This window comes from Melanerpes formicivorus, unplaced genomic scaffold (assembly GCF_026170545.1).
Source record: "Melanerpes formicivorus ecotype bairdi unplaced genomic scaffold, bMelFor1.0.p_v2 SCAF_5, whole genome shotgun sequence".
In the NCBI taxonomy this organism is placed as follows: domain Eukaryota; kingdom Metazoa; phylum Chordata; class Aves; order Piciformes; family Picidae; genus Melanerpes; species Melanerpes formicivorus.
The window spans coordinates 31,676,646-31,689,997 of record NW_027142357.1 but is presented as its reverse complement, the minus strand read 5'-3'; the positions used below and the strand labels follow the sequence as shown (position 1 = coordinate 31,689,997).

The 13,352-nt window shown below is 41.0% G+C and overlaps 1 protein-coding gene across 8 annotated transcripts in view; it reads right to left on the bottom strand.

Annotated features, from left to right (window-relative positions):
* Positions 1-13,352, bottom strand: part of KALRN (kalirin RhoGEF kinase) — a 556,957-nt gene that overhangs the window by 119,087 nt on the left and 424,518 nt on the right. The window contains exon 1 of one of the 8 annotated variants that reach the window (XM_068139023.1): positions 10,018-10,162. The exons of the other annotated variants lie outside the window; for them this stretch is intronic. The gene's annotated coding sequence lies outside the window, so the exon portion shown is untranslated. Of the gene's footprint in view, positions 1-10,017; positions 10,163-13,352 lie in introns of those variants that run through there. 8 annotated transcript variants of the gene reach the window in all.

The following is a 13,352-nucleotide window of genomic DNA, read 5'->3' as shown; positions in this document are numbered from 1 at the left end:
AAAAGGGATGTTTTTTGGCCAATTTTTTTTCTCTTTTGCAAAAAAGTCCCTAGATTGCATGATTTGAAGAAAGAATTTGCAACAGAAAGCTGGAAATAAAAGTAGAGGGACAAGTGGATATTTCAGAACCCTAAAAAATGTCTCTTACATGCTTCCCCTTGAACTTAGAGAGTTTGATGCAAGACACAGGAACTGTAGGTCTAATTCAGAAGGGCATCCACACCTACACACAAGGTCAGTAACAATCAACAGGACTTAAATGGTAAATTGTGTTCTTCTGTGAATCAGGACCGATGTGAGTACTTGCAATCAGGACAAAATAAGAAGCAGTCCATAAAAATGGAGAAGCATTTAAGTAAGTGGCAAGACCCTTTGATGACATTATTGCACAGTAGCTGCACAGAGTGGGATCCTATTTTGTGTCTGGAGAGAGGGATGTGGGTCACTGAGAACTAAAAAAAAAAGCCTTAGTTCTGATCCTCAGCCTCTGTTTATTCTCTCTGCATTACACCAAGACTTTGCTATAAAGACCACAGTCACCTCTTGTAGATATCAATGATGAAGGCAAAAGGAGCACCTTCAGAGCCAGACCATACATTTTGCTACTTCTATTTCCCTATCAGTGGCAGTGAGAGCTCTTGTTTCAAAAATCTCTTCTTTCAAGAATGTCATAGAGTTTTTTTTCTTGTCTTCCAGCTGCAAAGTCCCCCAATAAAAGTAAATCATGCTACAGAGACTTTAGATAACATAAAATATCTTTCTTTCAGGCTGAAAACACCAGTAGGGAGTTAAAAAAAACTAAAAGATTATATGTAGTGGAGAGCATGTTTTTCAAACTGGAGCCAAAGGGAATTATAGCTCTTTGTAGGTGTTTCTAGGGTATTTACATGTACTCACCACAGTGACAATAGTTCTAATGTAGCTAAACCTCATTTCTTTCATATGAAGGACAATTTCAACTTCTACAGGAAAAAAGAGATATGTTTATCACTAAGTTTTATTTTTTTACCTCCTTTAAGCTTGGCAGACATTCTACATAATCTGTCTCTATTAAGATAGATGCCATGGGTTATCAACTGAACAACAGTTCATTGGTTATTGGGAAAATTACAATCCCAGATGGTTCTCGCTTACAAAAATATCTGGGACTTGCTGGTTCCACTGTATACTTTTTCCCCCCTACTCTTATAGTAAATTTCAGTTACATTGGGTGACTTAATTTCCCTTTTCTGATCACCCTATGTCATCTACTTTGCAACCCACTAAAGTCTGAATCATTATCCATAATGATTCCATCGACTTTTCTTCTCCTCTTACAACCTACACGATAGAAAATACTCAGTTTCATGCCCATTGTTTAGCAATAACACGGACAAGCTTTAATTTATTGGAACTATGTGTCACAATAAACAGTAAATGCAACTAATGTAAATTGATGGTTTAGCCATGGTAACAGTAACTGCACCAGCTACTGACATAGTTCAATTCTTTAACTGATTCAAAGCCTTCTGCAAACACATCACCTGTGTTTTTGCTAATAAACACGAGCAGTCCAGCAAAAATTAACTGCTTCCCCTGCTAAGACATTATTCCTGTGAAACGAAGTGAGCTGATTTTTTAAAAGAGCTAAAAAAAATGGGAAGTTAGTCACAAAAGCAATACTGAAATGAAAAGTAATCTACCCTCACTTTACATAAAAGAAAATGTATCAATCAATCAACAGTGCTTGTTTCCAGCATGAAAGCGTTACTGGAAAAACTGGCAGTAATTCCAGCAACGGGCTAAGCTTATTGTTATACCTCTACAGTTACAGATGTGGCACAATAAATACAGGTTTGCTTTTCCTTTTTTATAGCACTGATTCTGAAAAGATCCTTTAGTAAATGCAGCAAGATCTTTACTCTCAGGCAAAGGAAATGCCCTGAAGGCACCTAGTGCTCTTCTTTTGAGGTACGAGTCTACTCTCACCACCCTCTAAAAGGATTCCCCAAATAGGAGGGTTTGTAGAATGGCATTGCTTGAGCAAATGACTTTTATCTGGGTTTCTTCATGAGTGAAAGCTCCAGCACCACCTGCTCACCTGCTATAGCCCAGAAAAACTGCCCTGGGATTTGAATAACCCTCTCGAAACCTTCCTCCAAACATGTTTAGAACTGGAGATGGAAAATGTAAAAGCCAACGTACCTTCCCCTCTGGCAGTTCAACAGGTGTGTGCTGTATTAACTGACCCTGTCTCAGCGCCACTGCCACCTTGACGTCATTGTTACTGGGCTGACAAAAGGTTTCCATGACAAACGAGAAAACTGATCTGTTATCTCCCCTTTGGAGGAAACTAAAATGCCCTCTCTCCCATATTCTGCTAGAACCACCCATCTTGTTTTTGGCATGTAGCACAGAGGCTGTGTTTTTGTGATTGATTTTGATTTCTCTCTGCTCTGGACAAGAGAAGCCAAGCTGTTTGTTGTTTTCCCCCTAACTTAAAATAGAGGGTGTCACCTTCATTCCACTGTGATCCCACCCTCCTCACCCACAGCACAATCTTCTATGCAGGCATGTTGTCTACCATGCTAAAAAAGAGAACAGATAACACTGAAGGAGAACAGCAATGAACAAAAACACTGTTAAGACATTTGATTCCCTTCTTGGCTATAATTTATTACCTCTACTAGCAGGCATGGCCCATAATAGTTAGCAGATGTTTGAAACATCTCGTTGTGAACTTAGCCTAAGATTAAAAAGAGATCCTGTAGTGTTTAAAAAGCAGCTGCAGAACAAAATAAGGTTGTCTTCCTAATGTGACAGAAATGTTCATCCCAGCCTTAAACAAGGAGGATAGTTTTATTTTCTGTATGTACAGAGGAAGCTACATTTCTATGCACAGGCACCCACACATTATAAATTTTATGTATGCCTAATTTGGAGCAATCAACATGAAATAACCCCATTGGAAAAGGCTGGCCCAGATGCCTGAATGCTTCTTAGGCTTTTGCTATGATATAGCTCAGGCCTAAAGCTCATCAGTAGCAGAAGGCTGCACTAGTACAATGGCAGGTTAGCAAATTCACAGGTCCAAATGTATTTATTCTTATCATCGCTGCTTTCACTGTATCAAGGGAGTACCTAGCAGTCCTCAGAGATGCTCATGTCCTGGATATGGAAACAAAAATCAAAGGAGCAATACCACATTTCACTACAGCTGTGCATCCCCACCAGCATTACTCCCATGCTGGAGCCAGCAGGGATTTTACCCTCTCCAGAAATGCAAATTCACCCTTTAGTTAAGCACTGTGTGGCCTGATGCTAAATTCAATCTCATGGGCATGGTCCCTGCAAACCCTCTAGGCCTACTGATTCCCTTACCCCTAGTTCCTACAATGATTAAACTGCTGCCAAAGGCTAACTGAAACAGATGGCTAAGCTGCTGATTTGAGGAAGTTAACATATAAACAGCTAATTTAAGAAAACAGGTACAGGTCTCAGAATGAATTATTGCTCCCTTAGAGATTGCATGTATTCCTTCTTTGCTTGGCAGTGTGGACACCTCATGAGTTTTTCATTAATTCCTTGTACTTGCAGGTTTCTCAGTGGGCACAGAGGTCCTACGTGGCAAACAGCCCTGATATGAAACAGATTTTGAAGGCCCTGCAGTGAACAAAGATGGCCCCAGCCTTTATGTGCATGGTTTGAGTTAATATTTTTATACCCTTAGAACACAGGAGATTTTTTTCCTAAGCTAGGATTTTCCTAGTACACATGTTTCTTCTGATTTTAGTAACATAAGGTTGCAATACACTGCTCTCAAACAGATGTGATTTTGGAGTCTGTCCTGAGGGGTACAACTCACCTTCAGAGGGAGGCAAACTCCAAACTGACTGTTTACTGCTGTCTTTGGGGGAGACAAAATGCCTTTCTTAGGTTCCTGTTAAGATCATTTTAAATCCTGCTGCATGACAGCTGGTTATAACTAACGTGGCATGTAATAGCAGAGATGTTATTACTGAATATGAACACAGCTAACAATTTTGCAAATATAATCAACGTATTTAATTCATCCTCCCAGTGAGGTTCACAGCTCTCAAGATCTTCAAACTAGTGCAGGATGCAGAAACACACTTAACCTCAAACCCGTGCTAAGTCTATTCCCGGTGAGCAGAGCACAGCATATGCTTAACATTAGAGGCATGTGCTTAGTGGTGTCATGAAACAAGGCCTGGTTTACGATTCGGCACAAGCAATTTGCAGCTCTGTTCATCTTCCTTACAACCAGGAATGTGCCCACAAAATTACAGCAGGCCAGTGGCAGGAAATGGAGCACTGGTCTCATCAAGGGAGCCATTAGGCTGAACGAGCATGGCACACAGCACCAGCCCAGGATAAGCCAACCTGTTCCAGCCCCAGTGGCAAGCCCCAGTCAATATGTTCAGTTTACAACCAGAGAAGGGGGGAAGGAAAACCACCAGAGCTAATTAAACACCTTAGCTATTTGGCATAAGGAGACTATACGCAGGAGCGATACCCACAGATGTTTTTACTACAGATTGGCAGTAACTCCACCAGTCCCAGCAGGTGTCAACACTCCTGACTCAGAGAACACTCCTGACTCAAAGAACACATCACCCTGCATATATTTTTTATTTAATTACCATGATTTTCAGAAATTTGCTCCATGGTGCTCACAACAGAGTCATTAATCTTCAGTACTCTCTTTGAGCAACAATTTCAACTTTTATGAGCCTGGAGCCCCGCTCTTAAGTGGTGGCTGTATTGTCTGAGCACTGGATTTTATGCAAGGCAGTTGTCATAGCAACATGATTGTTAGAGGAGAACCCAAACAATAATTGAGCATCAAAGAATTGTAAGTGTAGGGAAAATTCAGAACTAGGCTTCTTATTAGAGCTGCAGATTGTCCAAACTGCAGATTTTAAAGCTTAGGAAGACTGGATAGTATTATAAGCTCTCTTGAGGATGGCTGTATTCCAGTAGTGCATTAACACTGATCTCTTCCCATTATAATCCATCCATTTCAATGAAAATGACATGTTTGTGGGGCAGTGGAAAAGCAGTCTGAAAAGGAACAATTGCACATCTCTGCTTTTAGCAATGGAAAGAGAGAGAAGAGGAAGGGATAAAAAGGTTATAATCAAAACTATCTTTCAATAGCAAGATTGGCTGTTGTAAAAATAATAATGGTCTTGGCTAGCTGCTTGTTGTGAAATAATGAACCTTCTGCACCTTATAATATTATTGCAGGCATTCTATAGAGCACCCTAATAAAAATGGATGGCTAACTAAATGAGAAAAGGCTGCTGCATTGTTTTACGAGGCAATAATCCAGTTCCAGAACACATAAATTGTAAACTCCAAACCAAAGAGTTTATACCAAAAACACAACACAACTTTATTGTTATTGTTACCCTGTTGCTCTTGTATATGCTGCTACAGATGTGTTTTCAAAACAATTAAAATCTGAAAGAGTTAGCAACAGAGCAGACATAATTACATCTCTGGGGTGCTGAGTGGCCCAAACTGTTAGGAACTTTCATATAAGGAAGGTGCTTTTTAATGTTCACATGGATTGGTTTGCTGCTTAAAGCTGGGAACATACTGATATGGAAGGCAAAATAACCTAACAGAAGGCCTGTGCCAGATGACAGTGGTTTTAACTCCAACTGTGCTTCTTGTCCAGTGTTTAATTTGGGCTGCTTCACTGTCCTATATCCCTTCTGTGTCTTGGAAACACGAGATAGTGGCAGTCATCTTTTCATGAGACCGAGGACAAGCTTGCATTTGAACTCATGGTTTGTTTTTTTTCTTGCAAGAAATGCACACTTTGGATTAGCACATTTCTAGCAAAGCAAAAGCCACCACAACTTTGGTGAAATCACCAGTCTCCTCCACACCACTGATAACCCCTGCACCTACACGAGGGGCTGATACTCCTCTCTCCGTGACATTGCATGTCTTAGGGGTTGTCCTGTTAACTGTGCCAATCTGACCAAGCTATTTGGATCAGCAGGCTTTCTTGTTCTGGACTGCTCACCCAACTGCAGGCATGAGTGGCTTTTTTTTTCCCCCTCAGAATTTCATGGATAATTAGTAGTTCCCATGGAGCACAACCTATGCAGGCCAGCTTCCCACAGATCTGGGTTTATGTGGTCACCATCCAGCTACAGTGTAAGCTTTTTCTGAAGGTCTGAGGCATCTATTAGTTCTCTCAGTCATCTGGATTCTCTAGTAACACGAGTCCATAAATACACATGTTCATACTACTGCCTTTCTCTAATTAGAGCATCTTCTGTCTCCCTCCCTGTCCTTACAGTGATCTCCTTAGAAATAATCAGAGCAGAAGCTTCTGTCAATTTGCTTGAAATTTGCCCAATAAGTACAAAAGTATTAGAGGGCAGAGCACACAGATGTGGGAAACATGAAAGAAAACCCTGTTTCCATGGAAAATTAAGTTAAAACCTTTCTCCTATCACAATGGTAAGAACAAATCAGTTTAGGATTTCTCTACAAGCTTGCCTGCCCTGTAATAATTCTGTTTATACCTGCCAACTAGCCAAGTTTCAATCCATTTAGTACATGGCATGTGCATTTTCTGTTGTCCTGCTTTGCTAATAAGAATTCCATGCAGCCTCAAAAAGCCTATCATTGAGATAATAATTCCTCAATTATCTGAACTATAACCTCATAAAAAAAATTAAAACCAAGCTAGTTTAATTTTTTGTTTTCTATGAAGAGGTGCTAACTGGCATTAGTCACATGAACCAGGTTTAATCCAGTGTTAACTCATGCCCTTTACTTGCAGTTTCATTGTTACTGCTGGGAGTCGGTATACCAGGGTCCCAATTCAGCTGTATTAACTACAAGTGAGATGCAGCAGATTTTGAGAAGTGCAATCTCTTCATCAAGTCACAGGTGAAGTGCAATGGTTTGACATTTATGAATCCTCTTACTGGTTTCATTTTCAGGTCAAATGCAATTTCCAAATGTTTTTCAGGATCTTTTGTATTATTTGTATTTCATGCAGGAACACAATCCCTACTCTAGGTGATCCTGCTCTGGCAAGAGGGGGTGGACTAGATGATCTTTTGACGACCCTTCCAAGCTCTAACAATCTGTAGTTCTGTGCTTACTACATCCTTAGAAGCTGCATCAGTTTTGACTTAATCTTCTAGATTAAGAGACTGCTTGAAGAGAAATTGGAAAGCAGCTCCATAGCAGCCATGCAAATGGACCTTGGTTTTGACACAGATCTGTTGTCCCATTCAGTCTGGACAGGACTAAACGGTCCCATTACATTATTATCTCTAAAAGCTGTCTTGCAACAGAGGTCAAGGATCACCTATGTCTGACAGCTGAACTCTGCTTTAATGTTAACCCTGAACCCTAGAGACTGAAAATGATTCACGATGGGTATAATCTAAAGTTGCTCAAGTGTAGGTGCACGTCTGTTTGCTTTCACACTGCAGTCATGTTTTGCCAATGCTTCATTTTTCTGTGATACACTAGAAACAACCTGCACAGGCTACAGGATGGAACTACTATCAGTGATTGCTCAGCACAAATCATTTAAGGCTCTTTTTATAGCTTCAGGATAAGTGACTTCCACTTAGACCCTGCTATAGCTCTTCCACTGCCTATGAGGCAACACAGTCTGTGGTATGTTGGCTTGCTTTATTGCATCAGTTTCTGATTCAGTAGTCTTTGGTTTTACTGTAACTAGTTGTACGTGCTTTTAGACAATGCTTCTAGCCCAAACTACATTTTCTGCTTCTGCAGTTATAATAAAGTATGATCTTGGACAGTTTGGCATGTGATTAATAGCTGCTCATGCTTTGTCAGTTTTAGCATATGCTAATTTGGTTAACAAGGTACTAAGTGCTCCAGGTGTTACAAGCATGTTGTAAAATCAAAAGCTCTGCTGTCAAATGGATTCATTACTCATGGTCCCTAATTTCCTTGCAATAAGCCTACTCCAAAAGACAACCATTTTTCCTACTCTTTGGTGAAAGACATGAGCACAACATCACAAAATGCATCTTTAAGTGGTACCATCTGATTTCTAGAGAAGCAATCTGAGCCAGCAGGCTTGCTGGTATCTTTGGAGGGTGTCATTCCTTTTCAGCTGCAGCCTGACAATCAAGTCACAGTAGGTTACTTGCCATAGATTGCTCTCACCGGGCTCCTCTCAGGCAAGCAAGACACATTCAGCCTCCTGAGCATAGCTAGTCTCCCAGAGGGCTGTGGATCTGGTGGAGCTTTGCTCATGCCTCTGCTCTGTGAGGGACTCCCATCCACTGTTTGGGGCTGTTCCATATGCCCTCACTCCCTGCTCTTTTCCCCATCTCAGCCTCTGGGCTTTATTGCTGCTCCTATTATCCTGCTTCTCACTTTTCACTCTTTAGGCATGATTCCTCATTCCCACCTCTTCCTACCCAGTCACACTGCATTACAGTGTTTCTGTCTGCAAAATACCAACCACAGCGGTCAGACCAAAGGGCTGTCACAAGTACCCTTTGCTCTCCTTTTCACAAGTAATCTCAGATGGAACACTCACATTACTGTTCAAGTCTACAGGTCAGACCAGAAAGTCACAACATCACTTGTTCCCACTGCCCATTTTGCTGAAACATGCCAAATTTATCCACTGACATGAGAGACAGGTTCACTTGATACCTTCTCCTTCTGCTCTTCTCTGTTAGTAACACTCAATCTCTTGTCATTTCTGTGGAACTGAGCAACTCATTATTTACTGTCCTCCCTCTTCCTGTTCCTTTTCCTTTCTCTTTAACACAAAAACCTAATTAGCAATGATATTTAAGACGACATTGATTTCTGCTGTATTTGAGGTAAATAAAACAAGACAAAACTTTGACTTTGTGACCAAAACCAAGAAAAACATCCCTGCCTGCAGGTACAGCTGAGTCATACTAAGCAGAGCACTGGGTCAGTCAGTTCATTCAGCCAAATCACTGAATGAAATTAACACTAGACAGTGAGACTGCAGCACTTCATTAGTGAACAAAGTTGCTGGCAACAAGGAGGTTGAATCTTACATCCTAGATGTAGAAAGAAATGAAGGATAGGATTTATTTTTTTCCTTAAAATAAAAAAAGGCAGATGGACTAAACCACTGCACACTACGCAGTAGACAGTGGAATAACACATGAATGTGAGAGCTCAGGTGAGGAAATGATCATCCACTCAAGAGTTTGTTTGCATAACACTTAAATCACCCAAGGACACACTTTAGTGGAAGCTGAAGAGGAGTGCACAGAAAATGACTCATTTCAAAGAACAGCTGACTGAAAATGGTAGCAACTCTTTATGCAGTAGACACTCTTCAATGGAAACAGGTGTGACAGCAGGAAGGAAATGTTTCATTTTTGGATCTAAACCCAGGACTTTTCCCTGCCTAGAAGATTAGTGTTGGCTTGAAGCCAGTATCAGGCTCATAAAACTTTCCAGTTTCGATCATAAAGGTTCAAAGCAATAAACTGCTTGAGAAGGGAAACAAACTCAGGTCAGTCCCCACATACTTAAAAGGGACACTGTTCGACCTGGACTTATAACTCATTTCCAAAAATGGAGATGGGAACACATGGGTTTGATGGGCAGCTGAACTCAGACAGCTCATAAGTGCACTTTTACACAACACATTTACGTAAGTTCTCTATTTGCTATATTGCAGTCAATGAAAAGAGAAAACATCTATTTTTCTGCACCAAACAGACAACTGTGCCCACTCCCACATTAGAAACGTGCATCCCTGAAACAGCTCCTGGAATAATCACTTTCACATTACAGCAGCTCATAATGCTGCCTCTAACTCACAATGCATTGAAGTAATTTGGCACACCCACCACAGCCTAGCAAAGAAAGCACGAAAGGTTCTGACCTGACTGACTGCAAAGGACAATAAATATATGCCCAGCATGGAGCTTATGTTGTATTGAATCAAGGCTGGCATTCCCTCTCTCTACTGGCTGCCCACGAAGAAGTTTGGTCACCTACCCTGTGTGCTGAGTAGAGGGTGTGCAATTCAAGCCCCACATCCAGTTGCTGCTTCCAGTGAATTCTTCCATCCAGCTCGGCCACTACAGCCCCTGTAAAGTGCCACTGGGCTTTGCAGGGGAAATGGCTGCATCTGGATAATCTAACATTCCTAACCCTTTTGGCTCCAGCAATTTAAAAGGAATGCTTGCAATTTATTTAATCCTAAAATCCTTTTTGTTGTAAGAGTTAATAGTCAGATAATGCTATGTATAACATTCCAAGCGTGGCGCCATAAATAAGAAAGCATTTAAATAAAAGGGTTTGCAGTAAATGTCCAAACCCAGTTCCAAGATTTGGTTAATTAAAAAACAAACCAATGCATTAATCTCCACTGCTGTACATTTGGAAGACATGTAAAACAGATTCTAAGAGCACTGCAAGATGCTTTGGCATTTTTAAAAGACAGACTAAATAACATTAAATCAACTTTTTTAAAGGCTTCTCCTTCCTCTGCATGTTCTCATTCTTACAGCACATTTCATTTGTAATCTGGCATTCAGCCCCAGAAAGGACATTTTCCCCCCCCAGCTCAAAAGAAAAATGCTTCCAGGAACCAAACAAGGTTCTTGTAGCACTTGCTGACTTCTGGTTAAACTGTGTCTAGAGTTAAACCTAACTAGAGTTTGAATGATGAAAACAGGTAAGTTTGGCCTACTAAGTCAGAGCTAAAGATGGTGAAGACAAGATGGACATGGATGACATTCTAATTGTAACACCATAAAGACACCAAAGAACGATCTGAACAAGTAAGGAGACATCATGAAGTGGGATTGAAACAGAACCTCATACTGGGGTAGTAGTGAGCTCTGGTAACTCCCACCACTGCTCTGCAACCTGGCTGTCTCAGCCATAAAATGACTCCAACTGCTTTGCAGTAGACCAAGAGCTATGAATATAGCATTTATCACAGACATGCCATGCAGCTGAAGACTCTTTTGCATCTTGTCTGAATATTTGTTAAAACAGGATTTACCATCAAAATGGAACAAACAGCAAGTGAGACTTCTCCTGCTAGTGATGATAATGGGAAAAAGGTAAAAACTCTTCCCAATTCAGGACTCATTTAAAACCCACTAAACTGCTAATGGCTGCAATGATTTTATTTAATTTTCCTCAATCATAGAGATGCTGCCTTGGGACACTCAGAATTACTCCTTTATTGCCCCTCATCAAGCCTTTATCTTAAGGATTTAAACATCACTTCTCTTTGCTAGATTTATTTTCTCATCTCCTGCATAAAGAAATTTAGCAAGAGAGACCCAATCTGTTGTGATTAAAAAGAAAAGCTAGGAAAGTGCTCTAGCTCTTGGGATGGTATTTTAGATGGTTTCCCATGGGGGGAATTATCTCCATTAATGGTGATTGCAAAATCCTTGTATGCTGGGACATTAGCTTCCCTTATGCTTGTTACCAAAATGAAAGAAGACAACTAAAATATTACAGAGCTGCTTTATAAAGCACTTATCCTATTAAGCTATTTAGCCTTAGGCTTTACATTGGGATGGGATGCCCAGAATCCTTTGGGGAATTTATCAGATATAACATTAAGGAATGCAAAGGAAAACCCTGCTCATTAGGATCAGTTTTAGCAGTTGTTCTATTACTCCTATCACAAAATATGCCAGGTTGATGCATGTGAGTGGCCACCCTTCAGATCTCTACCCTGGGAGGCACATCCTTCTGAAATGTTCTCCTGAAATGCAGCAGTGCTGCTCTTTCCCTTTCACAACAACCATGAACTGGGAACCAGCAGATGGAAAACAAGTTGTATATTTGTTTAGAAGACATCTGCTTTAGCCCAGCTCTTACTGAACTATTTTTATTCATTTATCTCCCCCCTTGCAGGGAAAGTGTTTTATTCAAAGGCTGGAGGCAAATCCTGCTGCTGCTAAAAGAAAACCCTAAGCAGTCAATGGATTCTTAAAGGGCTGAATGGTATGCAGAGCTATGAGATGCTTAGAGCCAGATATTCATCTGGTACACAGCAAGGTGGTTTCCCTACACTGGTGAAGAAAAAAAAAGCCACCCTGACTTATATTTCATCCTGTTTTCTTTCCATTTCTTCAAATTACTTATCTTTTCTGTCTTGCATCTCTGATCCTAGCAGCTGCTTAACCCGGTGCAACAGCTCTCATCCCCTTCCTCCTAGTGTGCAGTACCACAGAAGTAATTGCATTTCAGCTTCAACAATGTTATCTGTTTTGTGGAAGCGAGCAGCCAAGTGCTCATAAATAACACATAGGCATCACACAATGAGAGGGTCATAAAGGGGCAACTGGATGAGCCTGAGAAAGAGTTGGTTTATAAAGTCCTTTCTCAGTCCTCAAATTTCTCTCCTAGAAAGCTTGAGGGGCAGAGGTTTCAAAAAAGGCAAAAGATAGCAGAGGTTCTGGCGTGGCCAGCAGAACTTCAGGGTTGGAAGAGAGTTTGTGCAAAATAAATGGATGTAGCACTGAGACCAGGATCTCTGAAAAGATACAAAACCTCAAAGATTTCAAAAGGAAAACCACAAAGATCAACCCCTGAAAGTCTGGTTCACACCTCTATTGTATATGCTCAGCCACTGCAACAAAAGCCAGAAGATTGACTAATCAGACCCCTCAGCCCCCAACGTGTACCCTACATTCAGCAGCTGTTTAAGCCAACACAAAGCAAGGAGAAATTGTCCCCCGCCTGGGTCTGCTGCTACAGTGATAAGTGGGTAGCAGAGACAAGGTGCTGTCCATCTTGGAAGTGCCCCAGCACACAATGGCAGCCTGTGCAGTGGAGGATGTGCAGCACCTAGCAGTGGAGGCAAGGACCAGCCTGCTGAATGCCACTTTTCCCATTTTGTCTGAAGCAACAGATACAGAACATGGCCTTTTGCCTTTGCAGGGAGAATCAGTCACATTTATAAACTAACTAAATAAATCTGCTCTCATTGCATTATCTGTAGCAAGCCAGATGTGTTTCAATTTACTTTCTTCTCTCTATATAAATGTCACACTTTCAATTGATGGTTTAACAACTCCAACTTCAATTTTAAAGGAACATCACATAGTTTGGTTAAGGAAAGTGTTTGTTCCCTTGGGTTAGACCCCCTGCTGTCCTTTTCTAGTGACTTCTCAAGATCACACAATAAATATCAACACTGGAAAACTTTCAGAAGTAATAACACCAACTGAGGCCTGAGACCTGTGAGTCACAGCTGGTTTCCACCCCCAATTCTTCCTGCAGCCTCTGCAAGCTGAGAAGGCTCAGCACCTCGAGGGGTGGTGCCCTAAAGACATGACAACAAACCCAACTGACTCTTG